The sequence below is a fragment of the Cynocephalus volans genome, chromosome 6 (genome assembly GCF_027409185.1).
Source record: "Cynocephalus volans isolate mCynVol1 chromosome 6, mCynVol1.pri, whole genome shotgun sequence".
In the NCBI taxonomy this organism is placed as follows: Eukaryota; Metazoa; Chordata; class Mammalia; order Dermoptera; family Cynocephalidae; genus Cynocephalus; species Cynocephalus volans.
The window spans coordinates 14804531-14829447 of record NC_084465.1 but is presented as its reverse complement, the minus strand read 5'-3'; the positions used below and the strand labels follow the sequence as shown (position 1 = coordinate 14829447).

General features: G+C 40.0%; 1 non-coding gene and 1 gene segment (V, D, J or C); one reads left to right on the top strand and one right to left on the bottom strand.

Annotated features, from left to right (window-relative positions):
- The window catches only part of LOC134379663 (T cell receptor beta constant 1-like), a 176024-nt gene that overhangs the window by 84591 nt on the left and 66516 nt on the right, over positions 1-24917 (top strand).
- On the bottom strand, positions 9576-9677 carry LOC134381374 (U6 spliceosomal RNA). Its single transcript, XR_010023971.1, has one exon. It is a non-coding gene; the product is annotated as a U6 spliceosomal RNA (small nuclear RNA).

Here is a 24917-nt window from a genome sequence, read left to right as displayed (position 1 = left end):
AATATAAAAACAAAAAAAATCATGTGTTTCCTTCTCACTACTTGCAAACAATTGGAAAAGAAACTTCTGAAAATGCCATTAACAATAATTTCAATACCAAATCACTTTGGAATTAATTCAGCAAAAGATGTCCAATGAAAAACTACAAAACATCACAAAAATACATCATGTTTATGGATAGGAAGTTTTAAAGCATTAAGATGTCAACTCCCTCAACAAATGATTTTGGGAAAATTGGGTAATCACATGGAAAATAAATAAACCTTTAGTATTACCTAACACCATAGATGAAAATCAATTTGAGATGTATCATAGACCTAATTGCAGAAACTGAAATTAATTTTCTAGAAGAAAACATAGAAAAATATTTTTGTGAGTTGAGGAAAGGCAGAATTTTCTTAGGACACAGAAAGCACTAACCAGTAGTAAAAAAATAATTGTTTCTCCTTTGGCACCCTTTGTGTCAGAGGATGTGCGGTACACAGGTCAGTAAGGCAACGAGAGCATTCAGCAGTCCTCAGGGCCACATCCATACACACAGCACGCAGCTGAACGTGGCATGTAAGACTGAGAAGTCTGTGGTCTGCCTGTTGTAAAGGAAAGGTCAGGTGGAAAGTGGATCATAAATATGATTTGAGGGTCGTATGAGCCAGCCCACAGTAGAGGACATACTGCCCCTGCCATTAAAAACCCTCTCAGCTGTCCAGAAATTGGGGTGTCTTTTTCAATTCCATCCCCACCCAATTAGGAGTCTCCTCCATTTATTCCTCCGATAATCTCTTGCTCCTTTGGGGCATAGACTCTGCTCCCAGAACAATTACTTCTTCTTCTTTCCTTGCTGTGCATCTTCAAATCTCTGCCTGGAATGGGCGGGAAAACGACCTTTCAACCACTGGACCTGAACCCTCCGTTCTCTCAACTGATGTGTCCCCCCAAGAATAGTTTATATTTAGCTTCCAAATCTCAGTTCCACTCAAATTGCTGCTCACAGCAGGGGGGCAGCAAAACAATGCTGACCTTAAGAATTACAAAGAAGGGCAATGATGTTTTTCACATTAAAGACAATCTCATAGTGACAGTTTTCATTATCATCATCCTTTTGGTACTAACTGAGCCCCGAGATAAGCAATTGACTGGAATAAATCCACGTTTCTGTTGGTATTATTAAAAGAGAACTCTAACCAAAAAAAAAAAAAAAAGGATGGAGAGGTCGCTGGACTATGTCATATGGAATGTGTGCAGTGACTGTACACTGTGCTTGGGTACTCCTAAATAAAGCAGCAACTATTCAAAATATGACAGGAGAGAGAGAAGTAGGTGGGAAGTATGTTGACAAGAGAGGCCATGAGTTGGCAATTATTGATAGTGGGCAACGTGGGGACATGGAGGCCCATTATTGTATTACATCTACTTTGCATATGTTTGACATTCTCAGAATAAAAATTAAAAATATTAAAAAAGAAGATTTTACCAATTTGATAGGCAGCAAGATTGATTAGCGTAGGATGCACAGTGTATTCATGGATGAGGGCGAGCCAGGACAAGCACGCGGTTTTGCATGACCGCTGGAGCTGTGCTTGTAATACACTGAAGTGAAATATTGAACACTTGGCTCTTAAAATCAGGAACAAATTATGTTATGATAAAATGACCTCTTTAACGAATTCAAAATGTGAGACATGCATACCCCACATTAAGTGAATACTTTCCTGTAATGAGCCAATATTTTCAGTAAAGATCTGCACCCAGAAAACAACTAGAAAAGCAGGAGCTATTGAAGAACAGGAGCAATTTGGAACAAAGTTAGTATTTTTCCCCTTCTTAAAACAAACGAATAAAAACCTCAGACTTTAGAGAATATGTTCAAATGGCATAGTTTACCTAGACCTAAATCAGAATAAATGAATAAATGCAGAAAAGAGAGATGTTATACAGCATTCCAGTGCGAACAGATAGTCCCTTTATTTGAAAAGGTTCTGAATTTTCCCCATAACCTATTTTATCAGGAGGAGGAAGCTTTCTTGAACAACTGAGATAGATACACTAGGAAAGAGGGAGCAGAAAACTCTGGCAGTTGTCAGTGAAGAACCGGGGAAAGAAGGGGAAGTTTGAGCTCCTGCTGACAGGATATACGACAGGTAAGCAGAGCGCCCCCTGCCGGCGTCATAAAGGAGCATAGAAGGTGGGGTCTTGCAGGGAAGAGGCGTGGCTGCGTCTTTCTCTAAGTCCCGGAATTTGGGAAGGAAAGTACCTCGCTGACGGATCCTTCCAGTTTCCTATTTCCATGCCCTGCTTCTCCCAACACTCAGAACTGTAACACATCCGTCCTGCCTCTCCCTGCCATGAGCTCCATGTTCCTCTGCTGTGTGGCCTTTTGTCTTCTGGCATCAGGTGAGTTTGGGAAATAGATGGGGAAATTCCTACCTTAAACTTTCAGGTCCTGGCTCAAGCCTTTGAGGCTCCAGCAAGAGGACCCTTCCTAGGCTCTGTCTCTAGTTTCTGTCTTATTTCCCCACAGGGCCCATGGATGCTGGTATTATCCAGATGCCAAGGAATATAATCACAAAAATGGGAAAGAGTAATATACTGGAATGTTCTCAGACTATGGGTCACAATGCGATGTACTGGTATCGACAAGACCCAGGACTGGGGCTACGGCTGATCTACTACTCCCTTGATGTCAATGACATTTACGAAGGGGAGGTCTCCAATGGGTACAGTGTCTCTCGAAAGGAGCAGCCTAAATTCTCTCTGTCCCTGAAGGTTGCCACCCCCAACCAGACAGCTCTTTATTTCTGTGCCAGCAGTGAGTCACACAGTGCTTCTTGGCCACCTGCTCTCTACACAGAAAGACAGGCGTGTGGGTGACAGAAGCCTTCCTGGATGTGGGGTGTGTGATACTTAGAGCTCTGAGTGGCCTCATGCAGTGCGAGCCTCAGTTTGAGCTAATGGCCACTTTGGGCCAATGTGCCCAGGCCGTATGATGACTCTGGAAGCACAGGCTACACTGAATCTATCTCCCCTGCCTGTTCTCTTTGTCTACTCTAGTGAGTTAGGCCAACAGTGACCTTCCAAGAGAACAAACCTAAGCATTTGACAATGGCTCATGATTTTCAACAAAAGTATTTCTTAGGAGCTCAAATAGGATGTGGCTTTTAGTGGTTCTTCTGCTGCTGTCTCCACCCACCTTGCAACACCCCTGTTCCATTCTGTTCCTACAGACAGTCCCTTTATCCTGTCTGCCCTTTCTCAGTTCCATTTCCTCTGAGCTCAAGTCCACCAGCTTTATACTTGCTTGTCTTTATAGTAAGAACAAACTATCTTGTTTTCTAAAACATCACTCTAAGTAAATGTAACTCCAAGGTGAAGTTCAAGTATGAGAGACTGTGGTCTATAAAAGTAATTTTTCATCTACTGCCCCACACTTTGATCTCTGCTGAGATTACTGTGAGTTTATTTATTTATTATTTTATCATTACACAATGCGAACATTTTTTGTGGCCCTTTACCACTAGACTTGCAATATTATCTGGATGTATTAAACTTCAAAATAATTATTTCTCCCCAACGCGGGGCCAAAGCTAGGAGCCTGGAGATGCTCCTTTCTTCCCAGACACTGGAACAATCCTCCGGTTCCCCTGCAGTGGAGACCCTCCTTGGAGCCAGTAAGGTTCAGGCACAAAAATACTTAATCTAGGACTGCCAGAGCATGGTGTGGAAGTTTTCCTGAGAATCAAGTCGAAGCCTTCCTCATGTGCTTTGTCTACTTTTGCCCCATAAGCCTCAATTATTTTAGTAAAAGAATCCACAGGACTTGGTGACTGTTCAGAAATAAAACTTTGTTTCATTTTCTACCTGTTCTTATCTGAAAAGAATGTCACATTTTTTTTCACTCTCCTTTATGGGCTCTATCTCATCTGATTTCCTTTTGAAAAACAGTTTTCTCTAGAGTTTTGTCCCCTGTTCCTAGGCACACTTCAATAGTTTTACTGTTTAATATTTTTTCTCTCATAAGCTATTAACAATTCCATTTAATTGTGTCCTGGATGTTTCTAGTAGATTTCCCTTAGATTTTTCCTTCTGCCCTCCTTTTTTCTCAGTATGAATATTTTTCCTTAACCTTCCCATCCATAGTCATGACAACTGCTTAAGTTCCTGCCTGGCAAATTCATATATCTACTGAACACTTCCAGCAGGATGTTCCACAGGTATTTCAACCTCAAACAATTTATTACTGAATTTATTCTATCCCCATCCCCACAGGCACCCACTCTGACCACACACTGTATCTCCGTCTTAGTGATCAGAACAACCATTCCAGGTTCTTATTTTCTGTTAGATCTCACGTTAAATCAGTTTTCAAATCTATTACTTCTGTATCCCACATTGTCACAGGTTGGTTCTCGGAAAACATACTTTGTGAGGGAGATTTGTGTGCAGGGAGGTTGCAGGAAAATGACACAGGTGCATGGGAAGGAAGGAAGCAGGATTGGGCAGGGGGAGAAGTCGGGCAGTGCTGAGGCCTCAACAAAGGCCTGAGCTGACTCCACAGGGAGCTCTGAAGCTGGAAAGGTTCTTTAGACTCATCCTGAGGTGAGCAACCATGTCACTGTCTATGTTGCTCTGAGAAGAAGATGCCCTTGGTGGGGAGGAGGTTTCTCTTTAGACCAATGTAATTCACAGAGAAGGCTGTCAGCACTGCACTTTCCAACACACACATCCACTCATCCGATTCAGCTACCCCTTCCCTTCCTCACTGCTCCTACTTGAGTGCAGGCCCTCAGCCCCCACACCTAGAAAAAACAATTGCAATGAACGCTGTTCTCTTTGGTCTACCAGCCTCATCCTTCTTCTGCTTTACCATGCACATTGCCACCAGCTGATTGTGTCTAACGTCCCCACACGGCACACAAAGCCCTGCACGAACAGTTCCCTAAAAATCTGGCTAAATCTTCCAAATTCTCTCCAGCACTTTAGACTCTAGCTCAACTGAACTTTTTATATTTCCTCGAATAGGCCAGGCTGACTTGCACAGTTGTACCTTTGCAAAAGCTCTTTCCTGTACCTGAAATGGGCTACTTCTTGACCACCTGGCTGGCACTTACACATCCTTTAGTTCTCACATCAGAGACGAGCGTATCTACAAAGGCTTTCCTGACTCCTGTGGACAGAGAAGACTCCTCTTCTCTTCTGTGGGATAGTTTCCACATTCTACCATTCCCAAACTGCAATAGTTATTACGTTTTCTCATAATTGTTTTTATACTAGCTCATCCCAAGACTAGATATTCTTTAGTTTAAGAGTGATGTTCCTCCAATTTTATGTCCCTAGCATGAGGTACGATCGATCTTGTTTAATGAAGAAATGATAGAAGAAAGAAAGAAAGGGAGGGAAGGATAGAGAAAGGAGGAATGGGAAGGAAGAGAGAGGGGGAGAAGGAAAGGAGAAAAACAGAAAAGTGGACTCAAAAATGTCTTTAAGTAGTTCTTCAGGATTTTCTTCCAAGTAACATATTTTGTGACTTCTGGTGCATGTGTATTTAAGTCCACCACACCTCCTACCTACAAGTCTCTTTAAAACAAAGAAAATATGTTTGGTAAAGAAAAGATTGAAAAATGAGAGAAGGTGTCTTACTGAACCCAAAATGTATAGAGACATAATGTAACAATTATTATCAGATACTAATATGTGATGGTAATAATCGATTGACTAAGAATTCGGGCAAAATGAACCATAAACCCAAATATACATGGGAGAATGTTGCAGGTGGAATAAAAGCTGTTCTCCCTAATGGAGTTTGAGTTTTGAGACAGGACGTGTAAAGAAGGATATATATGTGTATGCGTGTGGATATTTGTTTTAATTTTTTAACACAAACTTAAATACTCATATATTAAGGTAGGCTTAAACTCTATTTTATTGTAATATTTAACAATATAAGTTTATGTCCAGAATTCTAGTTTTGGTATTACAAGCTAAAAGCAGAGTTTGCAGCAAGGATGATGAGTTATGCTCTATTTGGGGGCCTTTGGAACTCCCCAAAGCTGGTACAGTGTCATTGTAAACACAGTACTAAAGCTCATAAAAGACACTTGGTGTAGGTTTCAGACATGTGAGTCATTATGTAAAAGCTCAACTCCCATGCTGTCCACTCAGTGTCTGTGATTCTCTGGAGTTAAACTCTACCCTGTAAAAACAGGAACCACGATGTCACAGACTAACCTTGGCGTGGTGGATTAAACCTCAGAGATAATCCCACTTCCACGTGGGGCCGGAGCCCTGAACCAGGAGATGGAAATTCCTTCTTTGGAAACCAGGGTCTACACCTTTCTTCCTTCAGCCTCTTCTGAAGATAGGTGTGTCCTATGCTGTGATATGAAGACTCAGTTTAGCATTGCCATATTCTGGTGCAAGATCTTTCCATCCTGGCTGAATATTGAGACTGTATTTTGTCCCTTGTCCTTATTGGTATCTGTTTTTCCTGCAAACTTCACAGACACTGCAAAGACTACAAGGTTCTGAGAATCAAGAAGTTTTCAGTGACAGAGGATGAAAATGTGTAGAGACATATGTAGCAATTATCTGTGATGATTCCTGTATCTGGAATTCATAACATTTAAAAATTCTTAGCAACTGCTTCAGAGACTTCCCTAGCTACATCAGAAAGGTGGCCTTTGGGGAAAGTGTTTTCATCAGTAAAAGACTCACCATGCATGAGTTCTTCCTGCGCTGGCAACAAGGGGTAGAGGTTTACCTCTGCTTTCACCTACCCATTTGTGTGATAGAACCTGAGCCTCTCTCACCTCTACTCCTCTACTCCCAACCCAAGATCTATCCCTTTCGCTCTTCCCTCTTTTTTAAATCACTTCTGCTGTGAGGTGTAGGCTTTACATCCAGTCACTGCTGCAGACTTTCTTCGACTCATCACTTATCTTTAAATCTTCTCACATTTAGAACAACTGGGAGCATCCCTCCTTCCTGTTTCTTTAAAATTCGTCAGAACAAGGATGCCCACTCTCACCACTCCTATTCAACATAGTGTTGGAAGTACTAGCCAGAGCAATCAGAGAAGAGAAGGAAATAAAGGGCATCCAGATCGGAAAAGATGAAGTCAAACTGTCCCTGTTTGCAGATGACATGATCCTATATATCGAACAGCCTAAAACCTCTACAAAAAAACTCTTGGAATTGATAAATGATTTCAGCACAGTAGCAGGATACAAAATCAACACACAAAAATCAGTAGCATTTCTTTTCTCCAATAGTGAACACGCAGAAGGAGAAATCAAGAAAGCATGCCCATTTCCAATAGCCACCAAAAAAATAAAATACTTAGGAATTGAGTTAACCAAGGAGGTGAAAAATCTCTATAATGAGAACTACAAACCACTGCTGAGAGAAATTAGAGAGGATACAAGAAGGTGGAAAGATATTCCATGCTCTTGGATTGGAAGAATCAACATAGTGAAAATGTCCATACTACCCAAAGTGATATACAAATTCAATGCAATCCCCATCAAAATTCCAAAGACATTTTTCTCAGAAATGGAAAAAACTATTCAGACATTTATATGGAACAATAAAAGACCACGCATAGCCAAAGCAATGCTGAGCAAAAAAAATAAAGCTGGAGGCATAACACTACCTGACTTTAAGCTATACTGCAAGGCTATAATAACCAAAACAGTATGGTACTGGCATAAAAACAGACACACTGACCAATGGAATAGAATAGAGAATCCAGAAATCAACCCACACACTTACTGCCATCTCATCTTTGACAAAGGCACCAAGCCTATTCACTGGGGAAGGGACTGCCTCTTCAGCAAATGGTGCTGGGATAACTGGATATCCATATGCAGGAGAATGAAACTAGATCCATACCTCTCACCGTATACTAAAATCAACTCAAAATGGATTAAGGATTTAAATATACACCCTGAAACAATAAAACTTCTTAAAGAAAACATAGGAGAAACACTTCAGGAAATAGGACTGGGCACAGACTTCATGAATACGACCCCAAAAGCATGGGCAACCAAAGGGAAAATAAACAAATGGGATTATATCAAACTAAAAAGCTTCTGCACAGCAAAAGAAACAATTAACAGAGTTAAAAGACAACCAACAGAGTGGGAGAAAATATTTGCAAAATATACATCTGACAAAGGATTAATATCCAGAATATATAAGGAACTCAAACAACTGTACAAGAAGAAAACAAGCAACCCAATTAAAAAATGGGCAAAAGAGCTAAGTAGGCATTTCTCTAAGGAAGATATACAAATGGCCAACAGACATATGAAAAAAATGCTCAACATCACTCAGCATCCGGGAAATGCAAATCAAAACCACATTGAGATACCATCTAACCCCAGTTAGGATGGCTAAAATCCAAAAGATTCTGAACGATAAATGCTGGCGAGGTTGCGGAAAAAAAGGAACTCTCATATCCTGTTGGTGGGACTGCAAAATGGTGCAGCCTCTATGGAAAATGGTATGGAGGTTCCTCAAACAATTGCAGATAGATCTACCATACGACCCAGCTATCCCACTGTTGGGAATATACCCAGAGGAATGGAAATCATCAAGTCGAAGGTGTACCTGTTCCCCAATGTTTATCGCAGCACTCTTTACAATAGCCAAGAGTTGGAACCAGCCCAAATGCCCATCATCAGATGAGTGGATACGGAAAATGTGGTACATCTACACAATGGAATACTACTCAGCTATAAAAACGAATGAAATACTGCCATTTGCAACAACATGGATGGACCTTGAGAGAATTATATTAAGTGAAACAAGTCAGGCACAGAAAGAGAAATACCACATGTTCTCACTTATTGGTGGGAGCTAAAAATTAATATATAAATTCACACACACACACACACACACACACACACACACACACAAAACCGGGGGGGGGGGGAGAAGATATAACAACCACAATTATTTGAAGTTGATACGACAAGCAAACAGAAAGGACATTGTTGGGGGGGAGGGGGGGAGGGAGAAGGGAGGGAGGTCTTGGTGATGGGGAGCAATAATCAGCTACAATGTATATCGACAAAATAAAATTAAAAAAATGAAAATAAAAATAAAATTCGTCAGAAAAATATCTTCTCAAGTCTTTAAGTGTCTCTTTCCCCTTTTATCTTTTTTCAGCAATGGGCCGTCAAATGTCAGTTACTTTTTCTTGAAAAATGATTACGTTGTGTAATGATGAAAATACTAATTATCGATTTGAGCATTACATATTGCACACAGGTATTGATATTCAATGCTGTACCCCACAGATAGGTACAATCAATTATTTTTCAATAAAAACAAACAAACAAAAAAACCCTGCTACTTGATGCTTGCAAAAATAAATAAATAAATAGATAGATAGATAGATAAATAAATAAATTTTTAAAAACCTCTTCCTATTGAAGTAAGCCTAGTTTCATAGTAAAGACAAAGGTCAAATGTCACTAATTTTAAAAAAATTTTAATTGACACACTGTAATTATACATAAGTAATGGGGTACAATCTGATGTTTTGATATATATATATGTTTATAGTAATTGGGTTAAAAAATATGGAACACTTCATGAATTTTTGTGTGTCCTCCCTGTGCATACTAATCTTCTCTGTACCGTTGCAATTTTAGTATATGTGCTGCCCACATGAGCACTCATTAATAATTTTAATGATTACCTTTGTCTTAAAGGAGCCCCTAATGAGACAAGAGTATTTCAGGGTTTGATAATCCATAATTGTTACATTACTTTGGGACATAGGACAGAGCAAAAGTGAGCAGGAGCCCACATGTGTTGTGGGTTAAATACGTAAAGACTGAAGGGGTGATGCTCTAATAGTGGAGATATGATAGTCAAAATCCAAACCCGTGTCAGTATGATGAAACAAGAATGTTACTGGATGTTACCTGTGGATCTTAGTGAACTAGTGCAAAGGTAGCGGGCAAAGGTAGAAGAAATACTGGGATTCATCTTTGTGACTCACAATCAAAACTAAAGATTTTCCTTTTGAGAGGAAATGGGAACAAGAGAAGAGATGTGATAGCACTTGGTTTGGACATTGTTTACTGCAGCAGTGTCCCCAAAATATTTAGGCAATTTTACCAAAACGTACTGGAAAAAAACTGCAAATCTGTATTTTCGGTTCTGTCATGACTGATGGTGAAGTTAAAAGGAAGATGAACCTAAATCATCTTAGGTGGAGCCTAAGCTGATAAAGTCGATAAAGCATGAACACCAAGGCAGTGAGAAATGAGAAGGAAGTTAACATCTCACAATAGCAACACAATATTTGCTGAGAATTCAGTGAATTGCAGTTACTGTTGTAAGCCCTTCACGCGTGTTATCAAAGTCGGTTCATCATTTCATGCTCACAGTGTGCTCTCACACTTCTTGCCTGACAGAGCCACTCTGCTCACTGGGTCCTTCTTTTGAACGTTCTGCCCCCCAGCTTTGCAGAGCTCATTCCTAGTCATTTTTCAAAACCCGACTCACGCATCACTTCCTTTCCTAACCTCCCTAATGAGGTCAAATTCTGCCGTCACAGGCTTTCAAAGCTCTGTAGTTCTCGTCTTTAGAGCATGTAAAACAGTTGCAATTGAATGTATTGAATGTTTTGTAAGAATAGAAGAAACTTGAGTTAAGACAAATAAGCAAAACAACAAGCTTACTTTATATGAGGAAAGTGAACAAAAATATTAGCTCTTTGATGGGTAAAGGGATATAGAAGAAACTGCACTTCAGCTCCGTGGCTGTGGGACCCAGAAAGTTTGCAGGGGCCATGTCTTCACCCAGTGACATCATCAGGAGCCTATCCTGCTTCCACAGAACTGGAGACACCTTATCCAGCCCTAACAGTGCCATGGCTGTCAGGCTCCTCTACTAAGTGGGCTTTTACCTTCTGGAGGCAGCTAAGTCAGAAACAGATTTTTCCAAAATCAGGAAGGAATGTTTCCTCTCTGCTGGGTTTGTCCTGGCTCAGCATCGAGGCCCATTCCTGGACTCCTGTCACTCATTTCTATCTCCTCCCATAGGCCTCATGGATGTTCATATCTCCCAGACCCCACGACACCATGTTATGGGGATGGAAAAGATTACTCTGAAATGTTCTCAAACCATAGGTCTTGACAAAATGTACTGTTATCAACAAGATCCAGGAATGGAACTACAGCTGATCCATTTTCATATGGTTTTAACACCACAGAGAAAGGAAAGATTTCCTCTGAGTCCACAGTCTCCAGGATAAGGAAGGAGCATTTTTCCCTGACCCTGGAGTCTGCCAGCCCCTCACACACATCTTGGTACCTCTGTGCCAGCAGTGAATACACAGCACTACACAGGCACCTACAGACTGCACAAAAATGGCAGTCACTAAGGTGTGGAAGTCCTGCCTTCAGAAACCTCATCTTAAACTGCACTGCAAATCTTCCCAGGCTCCTCAATCCTGGAGGACCAATGTGATCCGAGTAGCAGCAGACTAATGACTATCTCTGGGTAGGTCCAAGCTGGGAAATGGCCCAGCTCCACAGTCAGGGTTGACTTCTCTCTTGCATCTAACTGCATATGTTCAGTTGAGGCTTGCTCAAATTTTGTCCTTCAAGATAAGTGAGGTAATATTGACAGTTGACTTATAGCTTCCTGAAGGAAAGTCTTTGTCAGCTAAGAAACCAGAAGAGGTTTATTAGACTTTCATCACAGGCTGTCTCTATCTCTGGTTCATGGTTCCTTCATATACAGCCTCTCAAAGTCCCTGTCCTTTCCCAACCCCAATCCTTCTCCCCATAACTTCAGGTACTCATTCATGACCTGAACTGATTATTTTCATTACTCTCCCTGTAAATTAATGTAACTTTAGCTAAATCTATATGAGGTACGAGAAACAGAGACTCTGGTTTCAAAGAAATCCTTCCAACAGAGCAATCTCTGGATTTAGCCCTGGATCTCTTTGGAGACCACCCTGACCACTGGGAGGCTATTCCACAGAGAGATGCTTCTTCTGACTTGGATGTGCTGAGGCTCAGAGATGTCTTCTCAGCCCACATGAGACAAGACCTGAAACCTTGAATAGAGTTGTTTTTTCCCAGACAATGGACAAAGTGTAGGCTGTTTGTCTATGTCTCAGAACAAGTGGGGTCTGAGCTCAGATGTGAAGTCTATGTTTTTTTTGTTGTTGCTGTTTTTTTTTTTTTTTTTTTTCTTTTTTTGACTGGTAAGGGGATCACAACCCTCGGCACGGTGTGGTCTGCACCACACTCAGCCAGTGAGTGCACCGGCCATCCCTATATAGGATCCAAACCCATGGCCTTGGCGATACCAGCACTGCACTCTCCCAAGTGAGCCACGGGGCCAGGTTTTGAGGTTACCAAAGAGTAAAGACACATAGCCTTTGCCTTGGTTTTGCCTTTTTAACAAAGTGGCCTAAAATGTGAGAAAAGAATCCAAAGAACATAGTGTTTGAGGGCTCCAGTCTTTTCACATCTTCTCCAAAACTTGGTATTTTTTATTATGACAATTTGGGCAAAGTGTAGTGTCATTGCACTGTGGTTTTAAATTTTTATTTCCTTAATAACTGATGATGTTGAGCATCTTTTAATTTGCTCATTAGCCATTCCTATATCCTCTGGCAAATTATCTATACAATCCTTTACCCATTTTAATTAGGCTGCCTCTTATTCATCAAGTTTTAAGAGTCTCTTAACAGATATATGACTTCAAACACTTTCTCTTGGTCTGTGGATTTGTCTTTTCATTTTCTTAGTAGGTGTCTTTGAAGAGCAAACATTTTTAATTTTGAAGAAGTTCTATTTCTAAATCTTTCTTTTCTTAATCATGCATTTTTATATTACATCTAAGAGATGCTTACCCAAGCCAAAGTCATGAAGATTTATTCCTATCTTCTTTTCTAAAAGTTTATAATTTTCTCTCTTAAGTGTATGGCATGTTTTCAGTTAATTTTTGTATATGGTGTGAGGTAACAATCCAAGTTTATTAGTAGTAGTATTAATATTAATATTTTTGCATAGGGTTGTCCCTGTACCATTTGTTGAAAGTGATATTCCTTCCTCATTGAATTGACTTTGCACCATCCTCAAGAATAAATTAATCATAAGTAATTTCATTTATTTCTGGCCTTTGTCTTCTGTTACTTAATCTATATGTTTATCCTATGCTAATACCACACTGTCTTGACTATCGTAGCTTTATACAGCTTTTTTTTTTTGCCTTTTTTTTTTTTTGTGACCGGCACTCAGCCAGTGAGTGCACCAGCCATTCCTATATAGGATCCGAACCCGCGGTGGGAGCATCGCCGCGCTCCCAGCGCCGCACTCTCCCGAGTGCGCCATTGGCTCAGCCCTATGCAGCTTTAAAATTAGCTCGTATAAGTCCTCCAACTGTGTCTTTCTTTTGCAAAATTACTTTGACAATTAAATTCCTCTGCATTCTCATATATATTTAGGATCAGCTTGTCAGTCTCTACAAAAGGTCCTGCTAGGGTTTTGATAGGGATTATATTGCATCTATTGATAAACTTGGAGATGATTTTTATCTTCATATTATTGAGTTCTCCATGATTATGGAATGCTTTTCCTTTTTAGATCTTTAATTCATCTCAACATTTTACATTTTTTCATGTATAGGTCTTACATTTCTTTTGATATATTGCAAAGTGCTATTCTTTATGATGCAATTGTGAAAATATTTTTTCTCAGTTTTTAAATTATTCATTACTGGCATATGCACACATTTGGCTTTTAAACATAAATATTGTATCTTGAAACCTTGCTAAACTTATGTATTTATTCTAAAAGTTTCTTTATAGATTTTGTAGAATTTTATACATACAGAATCATGCAGTCTGAGATTAAAGACAGATTTACTTTTTTCTTTCCACCCTGGATGTCTTTTATTTCCGTTTCTTACCTGATCACAGTGACCAGTACCTCCAGTGCAATGTTGAGTAAAAGCTGTGAGAGCTGACATTGTCACCTAGCTACTAATATTAAAGGCAAAGCATTTAGTCTTTTTAAGCTTTTATGTTTTTTTTTTATGCCTTTAATAAGGCTGAGGAAGTTCTGTCTGTTCACAATTTGTTGAGTTTTTATCATGAATGGGTGCCCCTCTTGTCAAATTTATTTCATTGCATTTACAGATAATAATGTGATAGGTCCTTTATTTTATTTATATGATATTCAGTATTACAGAACTTGATTTTGGATGTTAAGCCAATTTTGCATTCATGGGATAAATCCCACTTGGTCATGGTATGTAATCTTTTTTATATGTTGCTGGATTAGGTTTGCTAATATCCTATAGAGAATTTCTGCACCTGTGCTCTAAGTACACTCTCGGTTCTCTCAAAGCTCCATATGTACTTGCTGACTCTTTCCTGAGCCTTTACACTTGCTCACACTACCTACAATAATCTTTCTCTCCTTATTTTCCTGTACACCTACATAGCTAATCCTTCATGTTTAAGCTGCATACTCTAAGAAACCATGCCTGAATCTGACTGTGTAAATGCCCCATAGTGCCCTGAGCTTCTACAATCATAGAACATCATATGCTGTACTTCATTGTTTAATTTAACATATTTTCCAGTTACTAAGATTAATATAAAATGTGTTCAGTGAGGTCAGGGATCATATCCAAGGTTTTTATTTTTGTCTCCAACATTAGTATAGGCTCTGAACAGAGTAGGTGCTCCATAAATATTCACTGAATAAATATTTAAGCCAGGCTTTATCAATTCTTGCCTCCCCAGCTAAAACATGACCTCAGTTCTTTGCATATTTCTCTCCCAAAAGTATTGCTGCAATCATGTTTTTTTCTGTTGTTGTTGTTTTTATAATTGAACAAAACTGGCCCTAATGTGGATAGAAAGCCTAAGCAAAACAATAGCTACAAGATAAACAGAGAAATTTGTAATAGAGTATTCTCACAGAAAACTAATACTCCCACTTTGTTTCTTACAGGGATTTTACCAAACCTTTTAAAGATCAGAGATTCTGAAAATACTTAGAATATTACAAAGTATAAAGAATAAGGGAAATTTCCAAATTATTTTCATGACATGAGCTTGATATTTATACCAAAACTTAACAAAACAGCACATTAAAATATCTACAGACTAGCATCACTTCTTAATATTGATATAAAAGTCTTAAATACTAGAGAATCAAACAACTACATTAGAAAGTAACATACCACAATAAATTGGAGTTTGCTCCAGGAATTTAAGGTAGTTCAGTGCTAGTAAATCTACGAATACAATCCATTTTGTTAAACAATGGGGTTGGACTGAGCACTGGGAAGGGGTGGGCAAGCAGCACTTTGCCTCAGGAAGGCAGTGAGATGAATAAACACATCCTAATCCTGCCTGGAAATGTAACCTCCTCTTCAGTCATTCACATTCATCCTCAACTTTTGTCTGCAGCTCTATGGAACATTTTCTAAACTCCAAAAATGTCATGTTCTCTTAGACTATGCATGTGCTGGTCCCTCTGCCTAGTCTACCAGAAATTATTTCTTTCCCTACAAATGTTACTTAAAACAACACTACCTCCACGAATCCCTCCCTTCCTTCCCAGAGAGATATGTAGCTTCCTTACTCTATGTGCTTACAACAATTTAAAGAAAATTCAACTTTTGTCACTATAGTATGGCTTTTTTTGATCATGTCTGGCTTCTCATAATCAAGTATGGTCTTTGAGATCCTGGACTACATATCCTTTTATCTCTGTAACTCAAGCACCTAGGACTGTGCATGATATACACCATATTGGATAAAAAATTATAAGCCTCATGAAAGCAGAGACCTTCCTTTTTTGTTCATTCTTGTATCCCAATGTCTCGTACCATGTCTGGTGCACATAGATGTTTGTTACATATTTGTTCAACAAAATAAAAGATTCAGATATGCCCTGATGGAATTTACCCTGACTTTGTGTCTCACCATCTTCTCCTTACCCCAAATTATTTTTTTAAAGTCTCTCTTATTTTAGGTCTCATCCCTTTTCCCTAGTTAAGGGTGGGTCTTATTGCTAGGCAGCTTAAAATAGGAGGCTGACGAAAAATATATATATAGAAAGAACTCAAGAGGCAGGATAGGAATAAAAAATTCTTACTCTGGCAATGCTCTTTATAAGGACAGATGTAGTTGGTTTAAGCTCCAGAATTGTCCCATGTGTATAAATGACATACTCTTTCAGGTTCAGGTACAGAATCTTCCAGCAGGGGGCTCCACAGTGATCTCTGGGCTCAGAAGGGAGTTACTCTCTTGGTAGAATCTCCATATTGCCACTCAGTGAACCATCAGAGTGGGCATTACCCTCTGCTGAGCAGGGAATTCACCACACTGCTCCTGAGAGGGGAAGGACAAAGGAACATGGAAAGTAACCCCTGGAAGAACTTTCAATTTGGAGTTTATTCTCTTTATAACAAGTTGAGTAGCACATTCATTTTCCCCATCCCATACCCCAACGTCAAGTGAACTTACGGATACATACATACAGAAACATATCCCAGAAACATGCTGCACCAACAAAAAGAAATGGTGGGAGGGTATTGTATAATGTATTTAACTGTGTGCCCATTCCAAGAATCACATTCCCTGAAATTATTCCCAATGGGAAGCAAACTAGTAGCCAATAGCAAGAGAAACTGCTAAAACAAAAATATATTCCGTCAGATGAAATATTTTCTTTAAAAAAATTGTTTACATGAATGTTACACTTCTTGCTGTATAACAGAGATGCAAAAGAGATTACTCAAAGCAACATGAATGCAATGAGAAGCCCGAAGGGACTGCACCTCAGCATCTCCTCTATTAGAAGGAGAAGCTTGCCATGGCCACGCCGCCTGCAGCAGCAGCAGCAGCAGTTGCTCCTCCCCGGCGGCCGCCTCCCGCAGGTCCCTCCCAGGCTGCGGGAGAGACAGAGGTAGAGGGAGGACATAGAGCTGTGCCGCCCACACCGTAGACCTTTGCCTTGCCTGGCTGGCGTTTCACCCTCTGGGAGGAACATGGTGAACATGGCGCTGGGCCACTGTTGATGCTGCCAGGACCCTGGAGGCTGGGGCCGCGCTGAAGGTGGCCAGCTGCCCTATTCAGGATTTGAGGTTTCAGGCTGGCATAAAAGAAGATTCCTGGGAGCGCCCGAGCCGCACCGCGGGATGGAGTGAGCAGCCTGAGATGGTGGCGGCCGAGGACGGGGATGGCAACGATGCAGAGGCAGAGAGGGAGCCACCTGGCCCGGCACTGCCCCGTGAGTGACCCCCGGCCTGGCCCTGCTTGGGGGCGGACACCTGCCCGGCTTCCGACTGTCTCACCGGGCCACTCACCAGCCCGGGGCTGCCTCCATTTTCTCAGGTCATGGCGGCTCCGGCCCAGCTTGGCCAAGCCTGTCCTCCTCGCCTGGCTTGGCTCCTCACTGAGCCTTCCCACTTGCTTGCCCCTGCGCGGGGCTTCCCGGGGCCTGCGGGCCGGCCTCCCCTCCCACTCTCTCCGCAGTTCTCTGGCAGGGCTGGTGGCGTGGAGCATCCCGGGCCAGTGTTGCGAGGGCAAGGAAGCACGAGCTGGGCCGACTGTCACTTCACCGCACCCTGGGCTCAGGCCCCTGGTAAACTTCCTGTTACTGGGAGGCAGATACCATCTCAGCGGCCACCAGTTTGGAAAAATGCCTAATCGATTTCTGGTTAGGAATAGTGTGGTTGGAGAGTTCCTGAGTTAGCTTGAACCTGCTGAAGAGCTGACTGCGGGTGGGCACCAGAGTTGGTCCGGGCCGGGGGGATTCAAAGGTGAACCATGTGCTGCGGGCTCCTCGCCCGAGGAGGTCACACTCTGGTGGGGGAGATGAGACCAGTACACAAAAAAACGCAATACCAGGAGGAAGGTGATAAGTCCCGAGAAAGATCTACACAGTGCTACAAAGGCACCCAGAGCAACCGGTCATCTGCACCTGGCAGAAACCTGGTAGACTTCCTGGGCAAGGCAGTGCCAAGCAGTGTCTTCAAGGCCCAGCTGATAGACGAAGGTTGCAGAAGACATGTCCCAGCCCAGCCCAGTGTGCACAGAGCTGGGAGACAACCGGCTAGGGAGGCGGAGACTCAACAGAAACCACACACCCTGTGTGGCTATCACTGCGTGATCCAGCAGCCCGGGCCAGAGTGCACGGAACAGGGAGAAGTCCTGCACGGGAAGTGGAAGCTCAGCAGAGACCACACACCCTGCGGTACCACCCCGTGATCCAACAGCCCAGCAGAGTCCAAGCTGACCAGAGAGGTGGCTCCCAGGAGAGGCCCAAGACCCAAGGCAACCACACACACAAGGCACTAGAGGCCAAATGAGCAGTCACGGAGGTAGCCATACCAAATTGGCAACCACAGCAACATCTTAGTTAGTCAATAGTCTCAAACCAGTGGACTGTGATAGCCCCTGCCACAATGAATAAACATCAAAAAAATGATACCAGAAATACAAAAAATCAAGAAAGTACACCACCAAAAGTTAATAAATCTCAAACTCTAGATCCTATAGAACAAGAAGCCCTTGAAATGACTGACAAGGAATTTCGAGTGATAATTCTAAGGAAACAGAATTAGATACAAGAAAACTCAGCTAGACATCATGATGAAATGAGGAAAAGTATACAGGATCTGAAAGAGGAAATGTACAAGGAAATCAATGTCCTGAAAAAAAGTGTAGCTGAACTTGCCAAACTGAAGAAGTTATTCAGCGAAATAAAAAACACAATGGAGAGTTTAACTAGCAGGCTTGTCGAAGTTGAAGAGACAACCTCTGAACTTGAAGATGGGCTGTTTGAAATAACACAAGCAGACATAAAAAAAAAAAAGTAAAAAGCATCAAAGACATTGAAGAAAATCTGAGACAGATATCAGACAACCTTAAGCGCTCAAATATCCAAGTCATGGGTATGCCAGAAGGGGAGGAAAACGGAGATTGCATTGAAAACATATTCAACAAAATAGTGGCAGAAAACTTCCCAGGTATAGGAAAAATCACAGATCTTCAGATCCAGGAAGCTCAACGATCTCCTAACGTATTCAACTCAAAAAGGCCTTCTCCAAGACATGTCATAGTCAAATTGGCAAAACTCAGAGACAAAGAGAGAATCTTAAAAGCTGCAAGAGAGAAGTGTCAAATCACCTGTAAGGGAGCCCCAATCAGGCTAACATCAGACTTTTCATCACAAACCCTAAAAGCTAGAAGGGAATGGGATGATATATTCAAAATACTAAAAGACAAAGATTGCCAGCCAAGAATACTCTACCCTGCAAGGCTATCCTTCCGAAATGAAGGGCAAATAGTATATTTCTCAGACAGACAAAAACTGTGGGAGTTCCTACTACACGACCACCCTTACAAGAAATCCTCAAGGGAGTACTGGGTTTGGTTCCTGAAAAATAACTACCACTGCCATAAAAACCCAAGAAAAATATAAACCCACTAGTATAATAAAAATGGCATTCATGAAGAGAAAACAAACAAACAAAAACGCTATCTACAACCTAAGGAACCAACAAACACAGAAACCAAACAGTAAATCAGAAAGCAAGGAACAAAAGACACCTAAGACAACGAAACAACCAATAAAATGCTAGGAATAAATCAACACCTTTCAATAACAACTCTTAATGTAAAGGGCTTAAATTCCCCAATCAAAAGACACAGACTGGCTGACTGGATTAAAAAGGAGGACCCAACTATATGCTGCCTAGAAGAGATTCACCTGACCCGTAAAGATTCACATAGACTAAGAGTGAAAGGATGGAAAAAGATTTACCATGCAAACAGAAAAGAAAAACGAGCTGGAGTAGCTATTTTTATATCTGACAAAATAGACTTTAAACTAAAAACCGTAAAAAGAGAAAATGAGGGACACTACTTAATGATAAAAGGACTGATCCATCAAGAAGACATAACAATTATAAATATGTACGCACCCAATGTTGGAGCAGCCAGATTTATAAAACAAACTCTTTTAGACCTAAAGAAGGAAATAGACACTAATACCATAAAAGCAGGGGACCTGAACACCCCACTGTCAATATGAGACAGATCATCTAGGCAAAGAATCAGTAGAGAAACACAAGATCTAAACAAGACTCTAGACCAATTGGAATTGGCAGATATCTACAGAACATTCCATCCAACAACCTCAGAATTTTCATTCTTCTCATCAGCACATGGATCATTCTCCAGGATACGTCACAAATCAAGTCTCAATAGATTCAAAAAAAATGGAATTATCGCATGTATTTTCTCAGAACACAATGGATTAAAACTAGAAATTAATAACAAATGAAACTCTGGAACCTGTACAAACACATGGAAATTAAACAGCATTCTACTTAATGACATATGGGTCCAAGAAGAAATCAAGTGGGAAATCAAAAAATTTATTGAAACTGATGAAAATAGTAATACATCATACCAAAACCTGTGGGATACTGCAAAAGCAGTATTAAGGGGGAAATTTATTGCATTAAATGCTCACCTCAGAAGAATGGAAAGATGGCAAGTGAACAACCTAACACTTCACCTTAAAGAACTAGAAAAACTAGAACAATCCAAACCTAAAGTTAGCAGACGGAAAGAAACCATTAAGATCAGAACAGAATTTAATGAATTTGAAACCCAAAAAACAATACAAAAGATCAATGAATCAAAAAGTTGGTTTTTGAAAAGATAAATAAAATTGACAAACCATTAACATGGAACACAAAAAAAAAGAAGAGAGAAGATTCAAATAACAAAACTTAGAAATGAAAAAGGCGATATTACAACTGATTCATCTGAAATACAAGGAATCATTCGAGACTACTATAAACAACTATACGCCAACAAATTTGAAAATCTGGAGGAAATGGATAAATTTCTGGACACACACAAGCTCCCAAAACTGAACCATAAGATGTAGAAAATTTGAACAGACCAATAACAATAAAGGAGATTGAACCTGTTATCAGAAGGCTCCCAACAAAGAAAAGCCCAGGACCAGATGGATTCACAGCAGAATTTTACCAAACATTCAAACAGGAATTGACACCGATTCTTTACAAACTATTCCAAAAGATTGAAACGGACACAAATCTCCCAAACTCATTCTATGAAGCAAACATCATCCTGATACCAAAACCAGGTAAAGATATAACCAAAAAAGAAAACTACAAGCCGATATCCTCGATGAATATAGATGCAAAAATCCTCACTAAAATACTAGCAAACAGAATACAGCAACACATACGTAAAATTATTCACCACGATCAAGTGGGATTCATCCCAGGGATGCAAGGTTGGTTCAACATTCGCAAATCAATAAATGTGATACACCATATTAATAAAGTCAAACACAAGGACCATATGATCATCTCTATAGATGCTGAAAAAGCATTTGATAAAATTCAGCACTCATTCATGACAAAGACCCTCTATAAGTTAGGTATAGAGGGAAAGTATCTCAACATAATTAAAGCCATATATGCCAAACCCACAGCCAATATCATCCTGAATGGGGAAAAGCTGAAAGCTTTTCCTTTAAGAACAGGAACTAGACAAGGATGCCCACTCTCACCACTCCTATTCAACATAGTGTTGGAAGTACTAGCCAGAGTAATCAGAGAAGAGAAGGAAATAGAGGGCATCCAGATTGGAAAAGATGAAGTCAAACTGTCCCTGTTTGCAGATGGCATGATCCTATATATCGAACAGCCTAAAACCTCTACAAAAAAACTCTTGGAATTGATAAATGATTTCAGCACAGTAGCAGGATACAAAATCAACACACAAAAATCAGTAGCATTTCTTTTCTCCAATAGTGAACATGCAGAATTGAGTTAACCAAGGATGTGAAAAATCTCTATAATGAGAACTACAAACCACTGCTGAGAGAAATTAGAGGGGATACAAGAAGATGGAAAGATATCCCATGCTCTTGGATTGGAAGAATCAACATAGTGAAAATGTCCATACTACCCAAAGTGATATACAAATTCAATGCAATCCCCATCAAAATTCCAAAGACATTTTTCTCAGAAATGGAAAAAACTATCCAGACATTTATATGGAACAATAAAAGACCACGCATAGCCAAAGCAATGCTGAGCAAAAAAAATAAAGCTGGAGGCATAACACTACCTGACTTTAAGCTATACTACAAAGCTATAATAACCAAAACAGTATGGTACTGGCATAAAAACAGACACACTGACCAATGAAATAGAATAGAGAATCCAGAAATCAACCCACACACTTACTGCCATCTGATCTTTGACAAAGGCACCAAGCCTATTCACTGGGGAAGGGACTGCCTCTTCAGCAAATGGTGCTGGGATAACTGGATATCCATATGCAGGAGAATGAAACTAGATCCATACCTCTCACCATATACTAAAATCAACTCAAAATGGATTAAGGATTTAAATATACACCCTGAAACAATAAAACTTCTTAAAGAAAACATAGGAGAAACACTTCAGGAAATAGGCCTGGACACAGACTTCATGAACACGACCCCAAAAGCACGGGCAACCAAAGGAAAAATAAACAAATGGGATTATATCAAACTAAAAAGCTTCTGCACAGCAAAAGAAACAATTAACAGAGTTAAAAGACAACCAACAGAGTGAGAGAAAGTATTTGCAAAATATACATCTGACAAAGGATTAATATCCAGAATATATAAGGAACTCAAACAACTTTACAAGAAGAAAACAAGCAACCCAATTAAAAAATGGGCAAAAGAGCTAAGTAGGCATTTCTCTAAGGAAGATATACAAATGGCCAACAGACATATGAAAAAATGCTCAACATCACTCAGCATCTGGGAAATGCAAATCAAAACCACACTGAGATACCATCTCACCCCAGTTAGGATGGCTAAAATCCAAAAGACTCTGAATGATAAATGCTGGCGAGGTTGCGGAGAAAAAGGAACTCTCATACATTGTTGGTGGGACTGCAAAATGGTGCAGCCTCTATGGAAAATGGTATGGAGGTTCCTCAAACAACTGCAGATAGATCTACCATATGACCCAGCTATCCCACTGCTGGGACTATACCCAGAGGAATGGAAATCCTCAAGTTGAAGGTACACCTGTTACCCAATGTTCATTGCAGCACTCTTTACAATAGCCAAGAGTTGGAACCAGCCCAAATGTCCATCATCGGATGAGTGGATACGGAAAATGTGGTATATCTACACAATGGAATACTACTCAGCTATAAAAATGAGTGAAATACTGCCATTTGCAACAACATGGATGGACCTTGAGAGAATTATATTAAGTGAAACGAGTCAGGCAAAGAAAGAGAAACACCACATGTTCTCACTTATTGGTGGGAGCTAAAAATTAATATATAAATTCATACACACACACACACACAAAAAAAACGGGGGGGTGAAGTTATAACAACTACAATTACTTGAAGTTGATATGACAAGCAAACAGAAAGGACATTGTTGGCGGGGAGGTAGGAGAGGGAGGAGGGAGGGAGGTTTTGGTAAGGGGCAACAATAATCAACCACAATGTATATCAACAAAATAAAATTAAAAAAAAAAAAACAGTTTAATAAAAAAATAAATAAATAAATAAAAATAAAAAAAAAATAGAAGGAGAAAATAGGTACAGCCCCGATTCAACGTTAGCTTCTGTTTTTATTGTAAAGACAAGGAAGTTCACAAGAAAAATCAGTTGATTCAATCATGAAAGAACACAAAGACCCGGGCAACCTGATAAGTTATTCATGGCTAAGCATAGCTTAAACAATAGAAACTAGTAGCATCATTTAAATTAACAATGTGACATTCCAAAGTACAATTTGTGAAAAGCTAAGTCAATCAAACTGTGAACATTATCTAATGTAAAATATAACCTCTCCTTAAATGATTTAAGCAAGAGTTACATTCTTATGATTAAATGTAATTATAATTGTTTCAAAACTTTCCACCAACAAACAGGTTGCCCTTAGCAAACATTTTTTCACATTTTTCTCTACAGCAATTCTTTCAACATCTATTCACAACAATCAGTATGTTAAATAATCAAAATACACAATCCCATCCCTAAACAGTGATTAGAGTTGATTAGATGGGCTTTTCGCCTCTCTAGCTGTATGCTGTTGCCTCCTAGCTAAGGACCTTTGTCCCATAAGTTTTTTAGCTAAAGAGCCCTGTCTAAAAATCAAATGAGAATCAAGATTTTTAACCCTTTACACATGAAGACATAATTCTTCAGAATTCTATCATAATTTTCAGAACAAGATACCAACCAGGTTTCAAGAATGACTCAGCATTATAATCAACTGCTTGGAATCATTTAAGATGTGCTAAATACTTGAGGAAATCAGCTTAGGAATAAGAAGACAACCAAAGGATAGAACCTAGAAAGGGACAGAGGCTAACCTTTATAGAAGCCACTCTTGGGAAAGATCCACCAGGAACTTATATGTAAAGGAATTGGGCTTCAGTACAATAAGCCGCTTGTTATAAGAGTGCTCAGGTCTTCAGAAAAAATAAACAGCTTGTTCATGATACCTAGTAATAAAAGATATTTTGAATTTCAGGCAGTTGGGGATGGCATACTAAATGTGTTTTTTATTTTGGAAGTTATGATAAACTGAGAAATAATTTCTATAGAAAGAAGGCTCCAGTCAAACTCTTAAAAGAAAAAAGAGAGAGAGAGAGAGAAAAGAAAAAAGAAAAATGCAAAGTAGAGGATCTTTGAAAATTTTATTATTATTAGTTGAAAGTACAGATTTTGAAATTAGACTGATCTTGTCACTTCCTAGTTTTTCCAAGTTACTAGAGAAAGTTTCCAGCCCATGGCAGCCACTTCCACCCCAAAACAGGCGAGGGTCATACCCAGAGTCTTAGGCAGG